General features: G+C 40.8%; 1 pseudogene; it reads right to left on the bottom strand.

Annotated features, from left to right (window-relative positions):
• Nucleotides 1–2,193: 2,193 nt before the first annotated feature.
• The window catches only part of LOC122681069, a 180,498-nt pseudogene continuing 161,889 nt past the window's right edge, over nt 2,194–20,802 (bottom strand).

Here is a 20,802-nt window from a genome sequence, read left to right as displayed (position 1 = left end):
AGTAAATTACAGCATAGTGCCAGGCACATATTAGCTGTCCAGTAATTTGTGGGCTGGCAAACCTGGTCCTCTGAATAAAACTGGTGAAAATGAGAAGACACCTTCTGGAAAAAAGCCTTTTAATACTCAGGCCTTTCTGAAATGGTGTTTGTGCAGTTATAATAGTAAAAGATAACAACCTAATAGAAGTTTAGAAAAAGTCCTAATGTCACAGTTATTAATGCTTTCACAGTTTCATATCAGATACAGATTTTGTATATTCAGGAGTTTTAAACTTAGATTTTTGAAAGAAACTTTGAAAAGCATGCGAGAGCTTTGTGGGAAGAAGCAAATCTTCATTACCTTCTTATTCTAAAATCATAATCCATGTATTTTGATTTTTTTGTTTATGTATTTTGTTATGTATTTGTTATGTATATATATATGTACATATGTACATACATACAAAAATATGTATATATTTGTTATGTATTTTGAATTTTAATGTTTAAATCAACAAGCTGTAGTGTTTCAATATCATATGTAACACACACAATATCAGAATTGAAAGCTCTTTTCCTGAATATATTTTTGTGGCAGGTCCTCTACATCACTTTCCAGACAATTGAAATTTGAGGCAACTTCTATGACAGTGGTCCCCTTGTTTCAGTTTGCATACCTTCTAATCATATTATTTGAAATTGTATCATGCTACAGGTAAAACAATTTTATTAGTAAACTCTAAAAAATATTTTATTGTGATAATAAATATAATGTGTAGATATGTCAGGGGAGTATGTAACATCCTTGATTCTGTCTTTCCACAGCAAAGATTTGAAACACAGCAGACCAGTGTTACAGCTCGGTTACGGCTCAGAGTTTTATTCAGCAAGCCGAGGAAAGTACACCCTCGAGGCGTGAGAGCAGGCCAACCCCAAAGGGGAAGCCTCGATCCATCTTGGCTTCCTCTTTTTATACATGTGTCTCTTGCCCCTGAGCCTACCCTGGAGAAACTGGGCTAACCAGGAGGGCTGTTTGTTTCACCTGAGGGTCTCACTTTGGTCCTCAGATTTTCTTTTGTATCATTTTCACGTGCTTTTTCCTTTCTTTGTCTTTTAGTCACTGCCACTTGGGACTCCTTTTTCCTATTCTAACATTCCCACCTCAAGAGATGGGAGGCCCACTTCTTTGGGAATAGAGGTGTCAAGCTCTCTCTGGCTACTTCCTGCTGAGTTGGGACAGTGAGTGGCAATGGGCCTCCCCCTCTTGCTAGTCTGAATCCTCAGAGTCCTTAAAGTGGTGTCCATCTAAGAGTGAGTGATATTTTCCATGGTTGGGTGTAGTTTTATATATCCTTGTTGAACGGGCACTGCATGTTGCAGCTTGTTGACCTGAGCAGAGACAAAATGGGTTAAACAATCAATAATATATGAATCAATCATAGGCAGTATCAATATGGTGATAACAAGGATTAGTAGGGACATTAGCCAACTCCAAATTCCCCATCGCCAGAAGGGCCCCAAAGAGAGATTGTAGCCATTCCGAGAATTCTGCAGCTCATTCTTTCAGATCCTATAGGACCTGAATGTTTTTCTTGAGGACTATGAGACTTTCTTTGACTTAGCTGGAGGTATTTACCCAGAAACAACACATCTCATTCCAGATGGTTCAAGTCCCTCCTTGTTCAGAGATCAGGAGATCTATCTCCTGTCTGTTTTGGAGTACAACCCCTGCCAAGCAGTGTTGGCTTTTTAGATCTATCCTGAGAAATCTTATCCCCATAAACTTAATTTTGGGGGTGACCATTAGAATGGCACTCATTTGTAGTCCCGAATAGGCATTTGAGATCTCCCACTCCTGTTTTGCCCCCAGTTCCTTCATCCTACCGAGTTTTGCAAGGTTCTATGTATTATTTTCCATCAGTCAGGTCCTCCTGTCCACTCTCAGTCGGTGTTCTGCATGCACTTCTGTCTCTGAAGGTGTATTGCTGATGTGTATATGGAGAGAGACGTACTCCACATCCACCCACTCCTCTGCCATCTTGTTCTCTCCTCTCTCAGGATATTTTAAATAACATTTTAAAAGGGTATTTCCAAGCCAAGGAAACATGCCTTTGCTTTTAGTCTATTGACTATTCTTAATAGCACATTTTCATCATATTGGATTGGGCCAATCAGGAATTCTGCAGTTGGTCTTTGTTAGTGGCTTTTCAAACTAACTTTCAAAAAAGGTTAAGAATACTGGTGTAAAATTTAGACCATGAGCAGCTCCAAATACCATCACAAGAAACAATCTGAAAAAACGTCCTGAAGATGTATGCTTTAGCTGCAGATAGGACACACATCCCTATTATTGTTGAAACTGCACTTTGTAACACAATGTAGCCTAGCAGATACAATGCCTCAATGGGTTTTCAGTTTACTGAGGGCTCTGAACTGGAAACAAATGCATAAGAAATGTGAGCAGAAAAGTCAAAAGAAAGCCCTATACATATGACAAGATTAAGCATGGCTATGATATCAAGATTGTCATTCCAGAAGGCCATAAAACCCATGATGTCCATAATCACAGAAGTAATAGCAAAAGTTACCACAAAGAACAGAGGGGATGAGGAATTAACAATAAGGAAACAGTGAACATAACTGTTGATGCAACAGTCACATCTTGAACAGTGTTTTCTAATATTGCAGAATACTGATCAAAATATATGAATGCCTGGTTGTATAGCATTAAGGGAACTTCACAATTCTCGGCCATGTCTCGGAATTTGTGTAACATCAGTTTCTTATTGAAGAAGAATTTGAATGAAGGCCTGGGAACAAATGATTTCCTGTGATGATGTAATATTAATGTTATACACAAAAAGTGGAAATTCCATTTAAAAAGTGGGTTTATTGCTTAGAAAACTGTCTTATCATTTATATCTTGATGGCAGTTTTCCATATATTTTATATATTCTTGTAATGAAAACTTTGTAAGGTTTTTATCTACATACTCATTGTTTGCAAAATCTGCCAAATGACATTTTCCCAATTTTTGCCTCATTTCTTTATCCCAGTAGTCAAGAGTCTCAGTAAAGATAACCATACCCTGGGACCATAAGTTGACAAATGTTCTTCTTCTACATTACAATATGGTGTGATATAGGGGTCGTCACCTGCCAAATTTTGGAGGCCTAAAGCTTCCTGCACTTGGAAACACCCATATATACTACTTATGATGTACAAAATGTATTGGAGCACTACAAAAAACTCAGACTCAGTGCTTATGAGAAAAGGACTAAAATATTCTCTACAGATAGATTCATTGGATTCCATATGTAAAATAGATAGCCAATGGTAATTTGCTGCATGGCTCAGGAATTTCCCACCACAGGCATTTCCCACCACAAGCTCCTCCCTCACATCCTTTCGGTCGATCTGTTTCTCTGCAGTCAACAGCAGCCCTCGCCCTGGGATTGCTCCACAGTCCCTAAACTCCAGCTCCCAGCTGCTGTACCTTCCAGGGACCTGTGTCCCTGCCCTGTTTGCATGGCTGTCACAAGGACTGTCTGATTGTCATTCCATTTAGGCTGCAACAGACCAGCTGTTTCACTCTCAGCCTTAAATGTTTCTCCTCTGACTCAGGCAATTGCCCCGATGTGGGGATCAGACCCCCGCTTCAGTTCTCCCACCAGCCGAGGGCAGGTCCAGTCCTCTTAACACTCCTGTTTCCCCCCTAGTTCCTTCATCCTACCGAGTTTTGTGTGGTTTTGTATATTCTTTTCCACTGGTCAGGTAATCCTGTCCTCTCTCAGCTGGTGTTCTGCATGCACTTCTGTGTCTGAAGGTGTGTTCCTGATGTATCTGTGCAGAGAGGTGTACTCCACGTCCACCCACTCCTCTGCCATCTTGTTCTCTCCTCTCTCAGGATATTTTAAATAACATTTTTTAATGGCACTTCCAAGCCAAGGAAACGTACCTTTGCTTTTGTCTATTGACTATTCTTAATAGTGTATTTTCATCATATTGGATTGGGCCAATCAGGAATTCTGCAGTTGGTCTTTGTTAGTGGCTTTTCAAACTAACTTTCAAAAAAGGTTAAGAATACTGGGAGAAAATTAGACCATGAGCAGCTCCAAATACCGTCACAAGAAACAATCTGAAAAAAACGTCCTGAAGATGTATGCTTTAGCTGCAGATAGGACACACATCCCTATTATTGTTGAAACTGCACTTTGTAACACAATGTAGCCTAGCAGATACAATGCCTCAATGGGTTTTCAGTTTACTGAGGGCTCTGAACTGGAAACAAATGCATAAGAAATGTGAGCAGAAAAGTCAAAAGAAAGCCCTATACATATGACAAGATTAAGCATGGCTATGATATCAAGATTGTCATTCCAGAAGGCCATAAAACCCATGATGTCCATAATCACAGAAGTAATAGCAAAAGTTACCACAAAGAACAGAGGGGATGAGGAATTAACAATAAGGAAACAGTGAACATAACTGTTGATGCAACAGTCACATCTTGAACAGTGTTTTCTAATATTGCAGAATACTGATCAAAATATATGAATGCCTGGTTGTATAGCATTAAGGGAACTTCACAATTCTCGGCCATGTCTCGGAATTTGTGTAACATCAGTTTCTTATTGAAGAAGAATTTGAATGAAGGCCTGGGAACAAATGATTTCCTGTGATGATGTAATATTAATGTTATACACAAAAAGTGGAAATTCCATTTAAAAAGTGGGTTTATTGCTTAGAAAACTGTCTTATCATTTATATCTTGATGGCAGTTTTCCATATATTTTATATATTCTTGTAATGAAAACTTTGTAAGGTTTTTATCTACATACTCACTGTTTTCAAAATCTGCCAGATGACACTTTTCCCAATTTTTGCCTCGTTTCTTCATCCCAGTAGTCAAGAGTCTCAGTAATGATAACCATAACCCTGGGACCATGACTTGACAAATGTTCTTCTTCTACATTACAATATGGTGTGATATGGGAGTCGTCACTTGCCAAATTTTGGAGGTCTAAAGCTTCCTGCACACGGAAACACCCATATATACTACTTATGATGTACAAAATGTATAGGAGTACTACAAAAAACTTGGACTCAGTGCTTGTGAGAAAAGGACTAAAATATTCTCTAAAGAATAGATTCACTGGACTCCATATGTAAAATAGTCAATGGGAATTTGCAATGTGGCTCAGGAAACACAAACAGGGGCTCTGTATCAAACTAGAAGGGTGGGATATGGAGGGAGATGGGAGGGAGTTTCCAAAGGGAGCGGATATATGTATACCTGTGGCTGATTCATGTTGAGGTTTGAGGGAAAACAACAAAACTCTGTAAAGCAATTACCCTTCAATTAAAAGGTAAATTTAAAAAAGAATAGACTCATTGAATGAATATCAGCTTTATGTTCACCTTGGAGAAAATTGCATGGGAAGCTAAGGACCTTTTTAATGAGGAACATTTTTGGTCAGGGGTTTCCTGCTTCTTCAGCCAGTGTGGACAGACTACTTCTCTTTTATCATCCATGGCCATAAATGCTCCAAAACAGGGCGATGCTATCAAAATAATAAAAGAGCAGGGTGGTTCCTATATAAATGCAAAAGTATTGTACAGACCTGAAAGAGGTCATAGTTCCTGTATAGAAGGCCAGGGCATTGGTGATGGTGGTGATTGTCATGGACACTGCCACTTTTGAATAGACCTTGGACATCTGCTCACTTATGCTCTCCATGTCGTTGACCCCAACACCTATTACAGAAAGAAACAGTCTCTGTACATTTTTAACATCCATTAAAAATTAACAAGATCAACTCAAGCTGTTTTCTTTGCCTGTCTCTCAAGGTCTCACTGATCTTGCAGTGTGCTTGAGTGAATGAATGACATGTCCTGAGCAAAGCAAGTGATGAGCCCTGCTCTGGGGTTTTGCAGTGCCTTGAAATGACTGAAGGCAGACCCCAAAATGGGAGCCTTGTTGGGGTTTATATACCAACTTCCCAATGCCAAGAGACACCCAACATCCCTGCAAGGGCAGCAGCCAGAAATGGAAAGCGTGTGGACTGAACTTTCTTATCTCGGTCAACTTTTCTTGGTCTCTTTGACCATTCCATAATTGCATGGGGAATTAGAACTACTAACCTAATCTGTCGGATCATAGACTTTCAAGGGACTTGTGATCCGTGCCGTTACTCTGTACTTTTACTTAGACCTCAAACTATATGGATGGAAGCGCCTAGCCTTGCTAGGAGCTGAAAGTTACAAGAGCACATTTGGGAGTGAGGCAGAGCTCTAGTTCCAGGAATGTCTCTCAGGCTAGAGGCCATTCTCTTGGCTGCCTGCCTCAGGGGCCAGGGTCCTAAAAGTAAGTCTTTGTCATGGCTGTGCCTCTGATATATGGGTAGCAGCATTGCTGGTGACCATGAGGTTTTTGAAGACACAGATCGGGAATTACAGGATCTGGTCAGCTTGCAAGTGCAGTGGGCTTCTTCCTTTGGTAGTGCTAGCTCTTAGCAGACCAGAGAAAGCTCTCAATGGCTTGTGTTCAACTCCCTGGATGTTCTTTTTGTGGAATCTGTGGGAATGAACTGGAAGGATTGGCCCTAGTAGCTTGAGGACAGAAATCACTTTTTCCTTGCTGGCTGACCCTCCACTCCCTCTTTTGCTATCACATATACTAGTGTGGCAACACTCAGAAGAGACATCTTGGGGGATTTTGTTCACCTCTTTATAACTCAACACTTCTGTTGTGGTCAGGACTGTACTTGGGAATGTGCACAGGCACATGGAACTTGGATGCTTCACCTAATAGTCCTCACTTGGGAAACATTCCAGGAAAGCTATTCTGTTCCACCCTGGGTGGCATCAGAGGAGGAGTGAAAATCAGGCAAAAGTCTTAATGGGAAGGAACTGGACATCAGTCTGAGATGCCATCAGGTCTACCCCTGGTGCATCTCCACCCCGCCTCAGTGGTAGAACCGGGAGGGACTGATAAGTCACCTGTGTTGATATGGGACATACTAAGTCCAACCAGGGAAGGAAAGCTTCAGTGGAAAGTCTGTCTATACTCCCATCTAGAGCAGGGAGGGATGCCTCCAATGGAAAGAAGCCATGGCTGTGGATGTTGCTTTTTTCTCTCTTTCCCATCTGTAGATGGGAGCTAGCAGATCCAGAACCACCTCTTTAAAATGTATTTTTAAAAACGGAGACAAGTTTGATCACCAGAGTTTAAGAAAAGACACGCCTGATCTTTTTCTTTGATACTGAATGGCCACGGTATCCTTTGAAAGATGGGGGACACTGGCCAGTTGAAGGGTCTCAATTATAATACCGTTTTACAATTAGATCAGTTCTGTGGAAAACAAGAGAAATGGGTAGAAGTGTCATATGTGTTGCTCTGTATCTCTCTGCGAGACATGCCAGACTTATGTCTGAAGGGCGCAGAATTGGGTGTGAAACCTTCAGCTGCCTCCTGTTCTCCTACTTTGCCCTTGTATCTGGGGCTCCCGACTAAACAGGCTGAGTCATGGTACCCTTCCAGAACAGGTTGCCTCAGTCTCAGGAGAAATTCAGGCAGTCTGAATGCATAGAAGCCTTTATGGGACTAACTTTATGACCTAACTTGGAGAGATGTAATGTATGTCTTGAGACAGATGCTGACTCCTAACTCTAGAACTTGAGTTTTGGGAGAAGCTACTACTATTAGATATGAATGGCTTGAGCATGAGACAAGGGGAAAGAGGAAACACAAAATAGCCCTCCTCCCTGCTGAGAGCCAAGCAGTTTCCATGACAGAGCCAGACTGGGACTATAGCATGGTTAAAAGAAGGTGGGATCAGAACCACTTTGCCAGGTGTATTCTTGAAGGACTCAAGTGAATGCACACTAAGACTTTAAACTATGGCTGACATAGAAGAGGGAGAGAAGAAAGCTCTGGATAAATTCCTAGATAGACTACAAGAGGCTCTCTGCAAGTGTACTAAATTTGATCCCAAAAGTAGAGAGAAAGGAAAGACCTGAAAGATAGATTTCTCACTCAGTCATTTGCAGATATCTGCCATAAGTTATGAAAACAGGCATTTGGACCAAATCAGTCTTCAAAAAACTCTTACAGCTGGCTCAGATGGTATATTATGGTAAAGAATATGAAGAGGAAAAGAGAAAAAAAACCTGGCAAAAAACTAAGGCCCCAACAATGGCTGTTAGATCCTCTCTGAAATAGCCTGAGGAAAAGTGCCCAGAATAATCCAAGTGAAAAGGAGTGGACTTGTTATTATGGTGGAAAGGAGAGGCATCTCAAGCAGGATTGTCCTCAGGCATCTAAGCTGCACCCGGCTCCATGTCCTGTCTGTAAATTGTCCACACCTAAGGAGAGACTGCCCTCTGAGACATAGGCCCCAGGGATTTGACTCTCAAAGCAATCGGGACTGAAAGTGCCTGGGGGTCCCCACACAAGCTCCTATTCTAATTACACCTGTGGAACCCTGGGGATTAATAACTGTGGGGGGCCAATCAGTCGATTTTCTTTTGGACACTGGGACAACTTTCTCTGTGCTCACTGAAGCCCCTGGTCTGCTTTCCTCCTGATCCACTGCTGTAATCGGACTGTCAGGATGAGCCAAACGCTATTATTTCAGTCATTCTTAAAGTTACAACTAGGACTGTGTGCTGTTTTCTCACGAGTTTCTGATCAGGCTGGAGTCTCCCTCACCCCTTCTAGGGAGGGATGTACTGAACATGGTCCAAGCCTCTGTTCTCATGAATATGGAGCCTGCTGTTTAAATTGAACAAATGTAAATCCTAGACTGTGGGCTGATGGAAAAACTGTGGGCTGTGCACAAAATGCTTCTCCTGTTGGTATCAAGCTCAAAAACCCTCATCTATTTTCACATTAAAAGCAGTATCCACTAAAGCCTAAGGTTAAGAAATGGGCGAAAACTTACTGTCCTGACTTCTCATGATGTAAGTGGGATCTTAAACTCTAAAGTTCAGAGCAACAATGCTCCATCTTAAAGCTACTGTAACTCAAGGGGTGTCAAAAGTTCTAGGAATAGAATATCACTTACACTGTTCCTGGAGATCCAAATCTTCAGGAAATGTTGAAAAGGCTAATGCCATTATTAAAGGACCTCCATGTAAGCTAACTCAGGAAACACAAGACAGTTGGTTTAAAGTTTTACCCATGGCTTTAATGAGGGCTTGAACTGCCCCTAAGAAGGGACTGTCTCTATGAGACTGTTTTTATGCACAGATATTGTAATAGATCCTAAAATCTTAGAATTAACTATGTGACTCAGCTTTCAGCTTTTCAACCTTGTCGTCAGGAAGGCTTCACATGGTGGGTTTCTCCACTTCAAGGAAAGGACTTCTTTCCTTGAATTCCTGCACCAACAACAATCGTATATGATGCCTCATCTTGATCTGATGACAGCTAACGATCCTAAAACAGACCGATGTAACTATGGACATAATGTAACTTTCAATTTTGATTATGTTTTAACTTGGTTTAGTGGTTTAATTTTGCCTTACATCTGTAATTGTAAAATGGGGTTTGTTTCTAACCATCTGAAAGCTTCTAAGTTACAAATGGTTGTCCAGGCTCCTATAAGTGCCACAGCCTCCTCCAACTATTACTTGGGGCCCCTGGATCAGAGACCTTCAGTATGAGGGTTAGGAGAATATGTTGCCTCAGCAACTTAGGGATGACACCCCTCAATAGCAGGAAGTAATTATGGAATGGAAACGACAGCCCCTTCCCTTGGCAACATGATTCTCCTAAAAGAAAAGGGGGGAATGAGACAGTCAATTCCTAGATAGGTTGATAAGAAGTCCAGGGTTCCCAAGGAGGAGAAAGGGGTCCAGAGCCCTCGAGAAGGAAAAAGCAGTCTGGGACTCCCAAGAAGAAAAGGACAAAGGTTCTTTACTACATTGCTTTGTCTTAGTGAATATAACTGCATCTTGCTCGAGGACATGTTTCTCCTTGACAAGAGCCTTCTGACTAATCCTGTCATCTTGAAATGTATATTATTGGAGTGGGTCTGGTAAGATCTATTGCTTGTTCTAATCTTGTTCATTTAAGATGTATGTTGTGGGAGTGGGTCTGAAAAAAAATATATAAGGCCTTGATAAGACTAGCTAGGGGGGCACTCTACCTCCCCCTTCTGATGTCTGTGTCAGAAGCTTTCTCTGTCCCTTTTTATACTCTAATAAAACTCTGCTTCACAGAAGCTCTTGTATGATCAAGCCTGGTCCCTGGTGCAGAAGAAGCTAAATCTTCTTTGGAGATCACGAATCCAGCATCATTCACTGTAAGCTATCATACAATTAGCCTGTTTTTGTTTTTTCCTATTCTAAATCACACTGAAATGAACATCCTTATTCTATTTTGTGAGCACCTGTCCAACAATTAGGACAAATTCCCAGAAGTGTAGTTGGTAGGTCAGATTCCATTTTAAATTTTTAAGTCTTTTGATTTGTTGTGAAGTTATATTTTAAAAGTGTACCAATTTACAAATTTCCGACAGCAGAATATGTGCTTATTTGCATACAACCTTCCCCAAACCTTCAGTCTTGCTATAATATTCATTAATAGGAAAGCAAGGTGTCTCGCTTTTGGTTTAACTTGTATCCTTGGTTAACCGACAGGTCAAATATTTCTTTCTTATATTTTCAATGATTAGTATTTTGGCTTTGGGGTGTGTATGTGTGTGTGTGTGTGTGTGTGTGTCTCTGTGTGTGTCTGTGTGTGTGTGTCTGTGTGTGTGTGTGTGTCTGTGTGTGTCTGTGTATCTGTATGTGTGTATCTGTGTGTCTGTGTGTGTGTGTGTGTCTGTCTGTGTGTGTGTGTCTCTGTGTGTGTCTATGTGTATCTGTGTGTCTGTGTGTGTGTCTGCGTGTGTCTGTGTGTGTCTGTGTGTGTCTATGTGTGTGTGTCTGTGTGTGTGTGTCTGTGTGTGTATGTCTATGTGTCTGTGTGTGTGTCTGTGTGTGTGTGTCTGTGTGTGTGTGTGTCTGTGTGTGTCTGTGTGTGTCTGTGTGTGTGTGTCTGTGTGTGTGTGTGTCTCTGTGTGTCTGTGTGTGTGTGTGTCTGTGTGTGTGTGTGTCTCTGTGTGTCTGTGTGTGTGTGTCTGTGTGTGTGTCTGTCTGTCTGTGTCTGTCTGTGTGTCTGTGTGTGTGTTTGTGTGTGTGTGTGTGTCTCTGTGTGTCTGTGTGTGTCTGTGTGTGTCTGTGTGTGTGTCTGTGTGTGTGTGTGTGTGTGTGTGTCTGTGTGCGTGAAATGCCTGTTCATGTCCCTGTTCTGTGTTTTACCATTTGGGGTACTAGATTTTTCCAACTCTTAAAGGCACATAAGACAGAGGATGAGATGGTTGGATGCCATCACTGACTCAATGGACATGACTTTTGGTAAATTCTGGGAGTGGGTGATGGACAGGGAGGCCTGGCATGCTGCAGTCCATGGGGTTGCAAAGAGTCAGACACAACTGAGTGACTGAACTGAACTGAAAAGCACATAATTCCATTTGATTTTCTTTTCCTCCTGATTCCTCATTTTGGATCTGTAGAGTCACCTATATATAATTGTTTTACCTAATCTAACACAATACCCTTCCTTTACCCACCCCACACCCCCACATACACACTGTGCAGCCTCATGCTTTGTTTTACTCACCTAGAATAAGAAATGGTGAATTTGCAACTATGACCACAAATGGCACCCCAATGTACAACATCAGGCCAAAGCCACTCACCACTGCCAAGGCAGCAGAAATGACTCCAAAGGCTGCAACCCACATTGTGTTTCACACACAGTCACACCTGTAGATTTGGAGGGATAGGTCAAAAGTCATGGAACTTGTGGTGGTAGCTTTCAGCAATTCCAGCAATTCATAACATTCTTGACTCAGACACCTCTTCAGAGCCCTCTCGCACAATAATTCCCATACCTGTCTGCTGGAGAACTTTAATTTCCAGGCACTAGCCCAGACCAACTGAACAGAAGATGGCGAGTGGGGAGGCGTGGACAGAAAAATTGGGAATCTGTGCTGTTACCAAACTATACTGGTTGATTCTTATGCAGCGAGCCAAGTATGAATCCACTGACTGGCCTTTCAAAACCACAAAGATATACTAAAGCATTTCAAATAGCTACTTTCACTCTGATCTTCAAAGGAGCGTGAATGGAAGCAAGCAGTATGAAAGTGCCCACATCCAGATATCTTCTCACCCACTTATGAGTCCAATTAGCCATAAACACAATCCTAAATATCTCCTGTATGTCAAAGCTGGTTTAATATACGTCGTGGCTAACAAAAAGAATGAAAGTCTCCTTCTAAAAGATTTTTGTGGTTCTCCTCTGCTAGAGACGTGTGCTCTAGAAAAGAGGCTCTGCGTGTGTGTGTGTGTGTGTGTGTGTGTGTGTGTTCAGTCGATTCAGTCATGTCCAACTGTCTGTGACCCTATGAACTGTAGCCCACTAGGCTCCTCTGTCCATGGGAGTTTCCAGGCATCAACAGTGGAGTAGGTTGCCATGCCCTCCTTCTAGGGGATCTTCCCCACCCAGGGATCAAACCCATGTCTCTTGTGTCTCCTGCATTGCAGGCGGATTCTTTACCACTGAGCCACCCGGGAAGCCCAAGAAAGGTGGCTACTAATCATGAAAAAAGCAACATGTACTCCATTTTGAATAACATCTTATGCCTGTTTCTTGGTTGGACCAACAAAAATGGGAAGTTATACACAGCATTTTAAAAAGACTGGATTTCATACTTTAACTCCCCAACAAGCACAACTTTACATCTCAAAATACTGACAAAAATCTCTAGGTTTCTGTTTTACTTCATTGCTAACTGCTTCAAAACAAATGACTGATAACTGCCTCTAGAAACTTAGTAGAAGAGAGAAACTGAGTTTGATTTGAAGACTAGCAAAGTCAACTATGGAAATGGAGCTACTGATTCCCAAAGAGCAAGAATATATCTAAGACCTTGTTCATGCAAGGCCACATTAAAATAACTAAACTTTCCTCTTATTAAAACAGCTATGTGTGTCTGTATTTCACTTTTTCTCAAACTGCTGGTGCTATCAGTTAAACTCAGGGCCCCAAATCAACAAACATACACACACACACAGTATTTTGTTTTGATTACAGAAAAAAATTTAATTACAACCAATATTTTCTTAAAGCTACAACATTGGTTTACAGGAGTTTAAGATAAAAGCACCACAGATGACCCTTGAAATCAGAAACATTAACAGGATAAAAGCTACATATGACATGGCTAGCCCTATTCCCTCTTTCAGGTTTCTGGATCGGTGGTATAAATTTTTCAGAGGATGGGGGGAGTGAAGTATATTATTGGTTAGAGTGATTTGACTTTGACTAGCTCCTGTGTTGACTCTCTCTAAATGACCTTTATTTTAATGTTCAATAGGCAATGGAAGGAAAGATGTGTATGTAGAACACTAGTGAAAACACTTGCAGATTTTCTAGTCCCCAAGAAGGACTTTGGTTAAACACTTTATCAGAATGACTTAGGAGAGTCTTAGAACTTCAGATGCCTACAATCCTGGAACACAGCTCTGCAGACTCTGATCTATAGTTTGTAGAGAAGTTGCAGAATCCATGTGTCTAAAAATGTCTTCATGTGATTCCAGTGCTCAGGAGGACTTGGGCATCACTGGCAGCAAAATGACCAATCAAAACAGCTCACTATTAAAAACAAAAACTACACATTAAAGAAAGCGTGAATCAGGAGTTCCCTGGTGGTCCAGTGGTTAGGACTCCTTGGGGCTTTCACTGATGGGACCTGGGTTCACCCAAAAATAAGGGCATCAGTGGATAAAATGAAGGGTAATAATCTATATTATATACACAATATAAACACCCAAACAATAGAAGTAAGTCCTTCCTTGTCAGCAATTATTTTAAATCTAAACAGATTAAACTTTCCAATCAAAAGGTAGATATTGTCAGAATGGATAAAACAGCATGATTCAACTATATGCTATTTACAAGAGATTCCCTTTAGATCGAAAGACTTAAATAGATTGAGAGATAAGGGAACTGAAATAGATACTTCCTGTGAATAGTAACCAAAAGAGATTAGGATTGCCTATACTGATAAGGGCAGGAATCCCTTAGAAGAAATGGAGTAGCCATCATGGTCAACAAGAGAGTCTGAAATGCAGTACTTGGATGCAATCTCAAAAATGACAGAATGATCTCTGTTTGTTTCCAAGGCAAACCATTCAATATCACGGTAATCCAAGCCTATGCCCCAACCAGTAACCCTGAAGAGGCTGAAGTTGAACAGTTCTATCAAAACCTACAAGACCTTTTAGAACTAACACCCCAAAAGATGTCCTTTTCATTTTTCTTCACTTTCATTTATGATGGGGTCTTTTTTGTTCATGTCTACTTTACTCTTAAAAGGCAGAGGAACCAGAGATCAAATTGCCAACATCCGCTGAATCATTGAAAAAGCAAGAGAGTTCCAGAAAAACATCTATTTCTGCTTTATTGACTATGCCAAAGCCTTTGACCGTGTGGATCACAATAAACTGTGGAAAATTCTGAAAGAGATGGGCATACCAAACCATCTGACCTGCCTCTTGAAAAATCTGTATACAGGTCAGGAAGCAACAGTTAGAACTGGACATGGAACAACAGACTGGTTCCAAATAGGAAAAGGAGTACGTCAAGGCTGTATATTGTCACCCTGCTGTTTAACTGATATGCAGAGTACATCATGTGAAATGCTGGGCTGGAGGAAGCACAAGCTGGAATCAAGATTGCCGGGGGAAATATCAATAACCTTAGATATGCAGATGATACCACCCTTATGGCAGAAAGTCAAGAGGAACTCAAAAGCCTCTTGATGAAAGTGAAAGAGGAGAGTGAAAAAATTGGCTTAAAGCTCAACATTCAGAAAACTAAGATCGTGGCATCTGGTCCCATCACTTCATGGCAAATAGATGGGCAAACAGTGGAAACAGTGTCAGACTTTATTTTTCTGGGCTCCAAAATCACTGCAGATGGTGATTGCAGCCATGAAATTAAAAGACCCTTACTCCTTGGAAGGAAAGTTTTGACCAATCTAGATAGCATATTAAAAAGCAGAGACATTACTTTGCCAACAAAGGTGTCTGGTCAATGCTATGGTTTTTCCAGTGGTTACGTATGGATGTGAGAGTTGGACTGTGAAGAAAGCTGAGCATTGAAGAATTGATGGTTTTGAACTGTGGTATTGGAGAAGACCCTTGAGAGTCCCTTGGACTGCAAGGAGATCCAACCAGTCCATCCTAAAGGAGATCAGTCCTGGGTGTTCATTGGAAGGACTGATGCTGAATCTGAAACTCCAATACTTTGGCCACCACATGTGAAGAGTTGACTCATTGGAAAAGACCCTGATGCTGGGAGGGATTGGAGGCAGGAGAAGAGAACAACAGAGGATGAGATGGTTGGATGGCACCACCAACTCAATGGACATGTGTTTGAGTAAACTCCAGGAGTTTGTGATGGACAGGGAGGCCTAGCGTGCTGTGATTCATGGGGTCGCAAAGAGTCGGACACGACTGAGCAACTGAACTGTCTGATACTGATAATAGACAACATAGACTATTTAAAAAAACTGAAAGGAAGGGAACATTTCCTAACTCTCTTGATGAGGCCATGATTATACTGATATCAATGACTAAGATATAACCAGGAAGCTACAGATAATACCTCTTATAATTATAGATAACAGACATCTTTAACAAAATTCAAGCAAATACAATTCAATAAGCATATTAAAAGGAGTATACATCATGACCATGTGGGATTTACCCTGGGAATAGAAGAGTGCTTCAACATGAGAGCATCAATCAATGTAATATAGCACACTAACAGAACAAAGGATAAAAACCATATGAATCTCTCAAAATGTACAGAAAAGGCATGTGACAAAACTCAATGTCTTTTCAAGATAAAAACTCTCAAAAACAAGGAGTGGAAGGAAAGTTCTTCAAAATTATAAAGGCAATTATGAAAACTGCACAGCTAACATTATACTCAATGGTGAGAAAAAGAAATCTTTCCCTCTAAGATCAGGAACAAGATAAGGATGCCCACTTTTATCAGTGATATTCAAAGATGCACTAGAAGTGCTAATCAGAGCAATTAGATAGGATGTTGAAATTAAAGAAATTCAAACTGGAAAGGAAGAATTTTAACTATCTCTCTTCACAGATTATATGATCATATGTATGAAAACTCCAATGAGTCCAAAGGAAGCTACTAAAGTTAGTAAACAAATTCAGTAAAGCTGCAAGATACAAAATCAACACACAGGATTCAGTTGTTTCTATCCATGTGCAATGAACAATCCCAAAAATAAGTGAAGAAAGTGATTTCATTTAGTATTTAAAGTAATGAAATACTTAGGAATACATATAACCAAAGAAGTGAAAGACTGGTACATGGAAAACTATAAAACATTGGTGAAAGAAACTAAAGACCTAAATTAATGGAACGACTTTCACAGTCCATGGGGAGGAAACTTAATATTGTCAAAATGACAATCTCACCTAAGGCGATCTACACATTAAACACAATCTCTATCAAAATTCCAACAACTTTTTTTCAGAAATGTATAGGTCAATATTCAAATTCATATGGAATTAAAGGAGCCCCAGATATTCCAGAATATCCTTAAAAAGAAAAAAGGAAATGGACAACTGAGATTTTCAGATTTCAAAACATATAACAAAGCTACAGTATATATGGACAGACATATAGACCAATAGACCAGGAGAACTGAGCCTCTAGAAATAAATCCATATATCTACAGCCCATTGATTTTTGACAAGGATGCCAAATCCAATCGACTGGGAGAGAGATGACTGGATTTCCACATGAAGTTGGACCCCTACCTCACATCATATACAACTATGATTAAAAACTGCAACCACATAAATATTGCAGCTAAAACCATAAAACTCTTGAAGGAAATGAAGTAAATGCACATGACCTTACTTGTTGATGGAAGCTTAGATATAACTCCAAAAGCACAAGTAGAAAAAATAAAAATAAATTTGAATTTCACCTTAATTAAAACCTTTGTACATTAAGGGACATTATCAAGAGAATAAAGAGATAATCTACAGAGTGAGAGAAAATATTTGCAAATTATATAACTTGATAAGGATTTAATATCTAAAACATCTACTCATCAACAACAGAATTCAACAACAAAGGGACAAACAACTTCACTAAAAATGAACAAAGGTGGGAATTCCCTGGTAGTCCAGTGGTCAGAACTCCAAACTTTTACTGCCAAGGGTCCGGGTCCAAGTTCAACCCTTAGTTGGGGAAATAAGATTCTGCAAGCCTTGGGGCACAGCCTAAAAAAGAGCAAAGGACTTGAATAGACAGTTCTCCATAGGATATGCATGTGTGCTCAGTCGCTCAGTCGTCTGACTCCTTGTGACCCCTAGCCACCAAGCCCTTCTGTTCATGAAATTTTTCAGGCAAGAATGCTGGAGTGGGTTACCATTTCCTTCTCCAGTGCATCTTTCCAACACAGGGATTGAAACCAAGTCTCTTGCATCTCCTGCACTGGCAGGCAGATTCTCTACCTCTGTGTCACCTGAGGAGCCCCAAAGAAGATATACAAATAACCAATAAACACATTAAAAAGATAATCATGGTTAGAATGTGGAGAAATTGGAAAACTTACACATTGCTGGTGGGATATAAAATGGTGTATCCTCTGTGAAAAATAGTTTGGTGGTTCCTCAAAAAACTAACCAGTGAATTATCATAAAACTCACTAATTCCACTCCAAGGTATATACTGCAAAGAACTGAATATGGGGGCTTAAACAGAGATTTGGACACTATGCTTCACTGCAGCATTATTCATTATAGCCAAAACATAGAAATATTTCAAGTGCCCATCAACAGATAGGTAGAGACTAAACATCTGAAATCAAGGTATTGCAGGGCTGGAGTCCCTCCAGAGACTCCAGCATAGAGTTCTGTCTTTTCCAGCCTCTGGGGTTCTAGGTGTCCCCAGGCTTACGGTTGCATCCCTGCTATCTCTGCCTTCATCTTCATGTGGCTTCTCCTCTGTGTTGTGTCTGCCCGCTTTTGTCTCTTGTAAGGATGCTGTTAGCTGGATTGAGGGCCACTCTCACCCAAGATCTTCTCACCTCGAGACCCTTAACCACATCTATGGAGACAGTTTCCCCAGATGTAGTCCTGGTCACATGTTCTGGGGGGACACATCTTTTGGGGACACTGTTCAATCCATTTTCTGTGTATAAAGTAGCCCTCATTTTAGGAGATTACTAAGGTCACATATAGACTGGCACAAACAGACTTTGGGTTCTCAGAATGAGGACCCTGTAATCACTTGGAATGGATCAAGGCCTGGCTTCAACAGGTGAGGAGGGATCACAGGGAGGAGAGCATCATGGGTCTTGTTTATGTTTCTAAAATACCGTGTTGGGTTGGCATGTGTGATGCACCATGGGGACACGGACTGTTGTCAGGGCCTGATGGGGGGGATGGGCTTGGGCTAGGGCTGTGGGTGTCAAGAGGAATTAGTGTGGAGACTTGCCATAGGTTCTGGAGGAGGGGCTGACAGTCACTCAGGCACAAGGGAGTGGGAGCCTGGGAGGCCCAGTGATATCAGAGCCTACTTGGGTCCACACATCCAAGTGTAGTAAAGCCAGTCTTCTGATACCAGGCTCTGGTCAAGGTAAGTGAAATGTTCATTGTAAAAGCAGTAATATGTAGAGGACAGATGGTTTGTGCTTCAAAACCCCAAACTCCCTGAAGGGTTTCAGCAAAGCAATTGAAAAGGACAAGGTGGGGGCGGGTCACAGGTGTCAACTTAAAAAAATGCACAATGTGAGAGCTGCAAGTTAAGTTATATTTGGGCAAAGTGAAGACTGTGGCCTGGGAGACAGCACCACAGATAGCTCTGAGAAAGTGCTCCAAAGAGGCAGGGGAGAAGGACAGTATAGATTTGATTTTGGTAAAGGAAGAATACATGCAATCAAGCACATTTTTTTTTTTAGAAAGTTTCTGCCAGTCTCATGAAGCTTCTGCTAGCCATGAGAAACCATCATCACCATGAGGGGATATGAGGAGTGAGGAGATATAAGGAGTGAGCTTATAAAATCACCTCCTGAGAATATCTATCTGAAGACCTGTCCTGCCAGTTCCCTGCTTCCCCAGAGCACAGAGTGCCTTATTTCTGCTCTCCACCATGAGCTCCTTTCAGGGGGTGTTGAAGGTCAACAGCTACAGCAGCACATGATTTAATCCTGCTAGAGGTAGATGGAAAGTGTCCATGGCAAGTGTCTGTCTGTAGTTGACACAGGGCATGTGATCAGCTGGTGCACAATTCTCAGTTGATGGTAAGGCAGCAGACAGTTAACATAAATTTTTAGGCCCCAGTAGCTCTGGGGCTATGTGTTCATGATCACCAGTTACTTTACTTCTTCCCTTTGGTGCTGGTTTTAGCATCTGTAAAACAACTCAGGAAGTATGCATCAGAGACGGTGCAGTTTTACTGGGCTGTCCCTGTGTTTGACTCACATTTTCACATTCCACAATGTTACAACATGCTAGGAGAGGCAACTATTTTCCTGTCTGCTTCTCATTTTGGCCCACATCACACTAAAATGAAGCAAAAGACAGGGTCACAGACAGATCATAAGAATAAGACGCTGTCCTTTTCTAGAACCACCTTGAACAATTTGTTTCCTGCTGTCAACTATACTACCCAAAGCAATCTGAGGATTGAATGCATTACCCTGGACCAATGGTGTTTTTCACAGAACTAGAACAAAAATGTTTACAGTGTGAATGGGAACAAAAGACCCCAAATAGCCAAGCAATCTTGAGAAAGAAAAGCAAGAGCTGACAGAATCAGGTTCCCTGACTTTAGACTATACTACAAGCTAAAGTAATTAAGACACTGGTACTGGCACAAAAACAGAAATATATTGATAGATGAATGGAACAAGATACAAAGTCCACAGAGAAACCAATGCACCTATAGTCAAGTAATCTAGGACAAAGGAGTCAAGACTATACAATGGAGAAAAGACAGACTCTTCAATAAGTGGTGCTGATAAAACTGGACAGCTACAAACATAAGAATGAAATTAGAATGCTCCCTAACACCATACACAAAAATAAACTCAAAATAAATTAAAGACCGAAATATAAGGACAGACTCCACAAAACTCTTAGAGGAGAACATAGGCAGAACTCTCTGACATAAATTACAGCAGTATCTTTTTTGACCCACCTCTTAGAGTAATGAAAATAAAAACAAAAATAAGCAAACGGGATCTAACTAAACTTTACTTCTGCACAGCACATGTAATCATAAACAAGACAGAAGAAAACCCATAAAATGGGGGACAATATTGGGAAATGATGCAAATGACAAAGGATTAATCTCCAAAATATTCAAACAGCTCAAGGAGCTCAATATCAAAATACAAACAACCCAATCAAAAAATGAGTGTAAGATCTAAATAGACTTTTCTCTAAAGAATACTTACAGATGACCAAAATCACATGAAAGGATGCTCAAAAAGGATGTTCCACATCACTAATTATTAGAGAAATGTAGAAATACTATGATGAGGTATCATTTCACACCAATCAGAATAGCCATCATCCAAAAATCTACAAACAATAAATGCTGTAGACACTGTGGAGATAAGGGAACCCTTCTACACTGTTGATAGGGATGTAAGTAGGTACAGTCACTGTGGAGAACAGTATGGAGGTTTCTTAAAAAACTAAATACAGA

This window comes from Cervus elaphus, chromosome 23 (genome assembly GCF_910594005.1).
Source record: "Cervus elaphus chromosome 23, mCerEla1.1, whole genome shotgun sequence".
Lineage (NCBI taxonomy): Eukaryota > Metazoa > Chordata > Mammalia > Artiodactyla > Cervidae > Cervus > Cervus elaphus.
The sequence above is the reverse complement of the archived record's forward strand: the minus strand, read 5'-3'. Positions and strand labels throughout refer to the sequence as shown.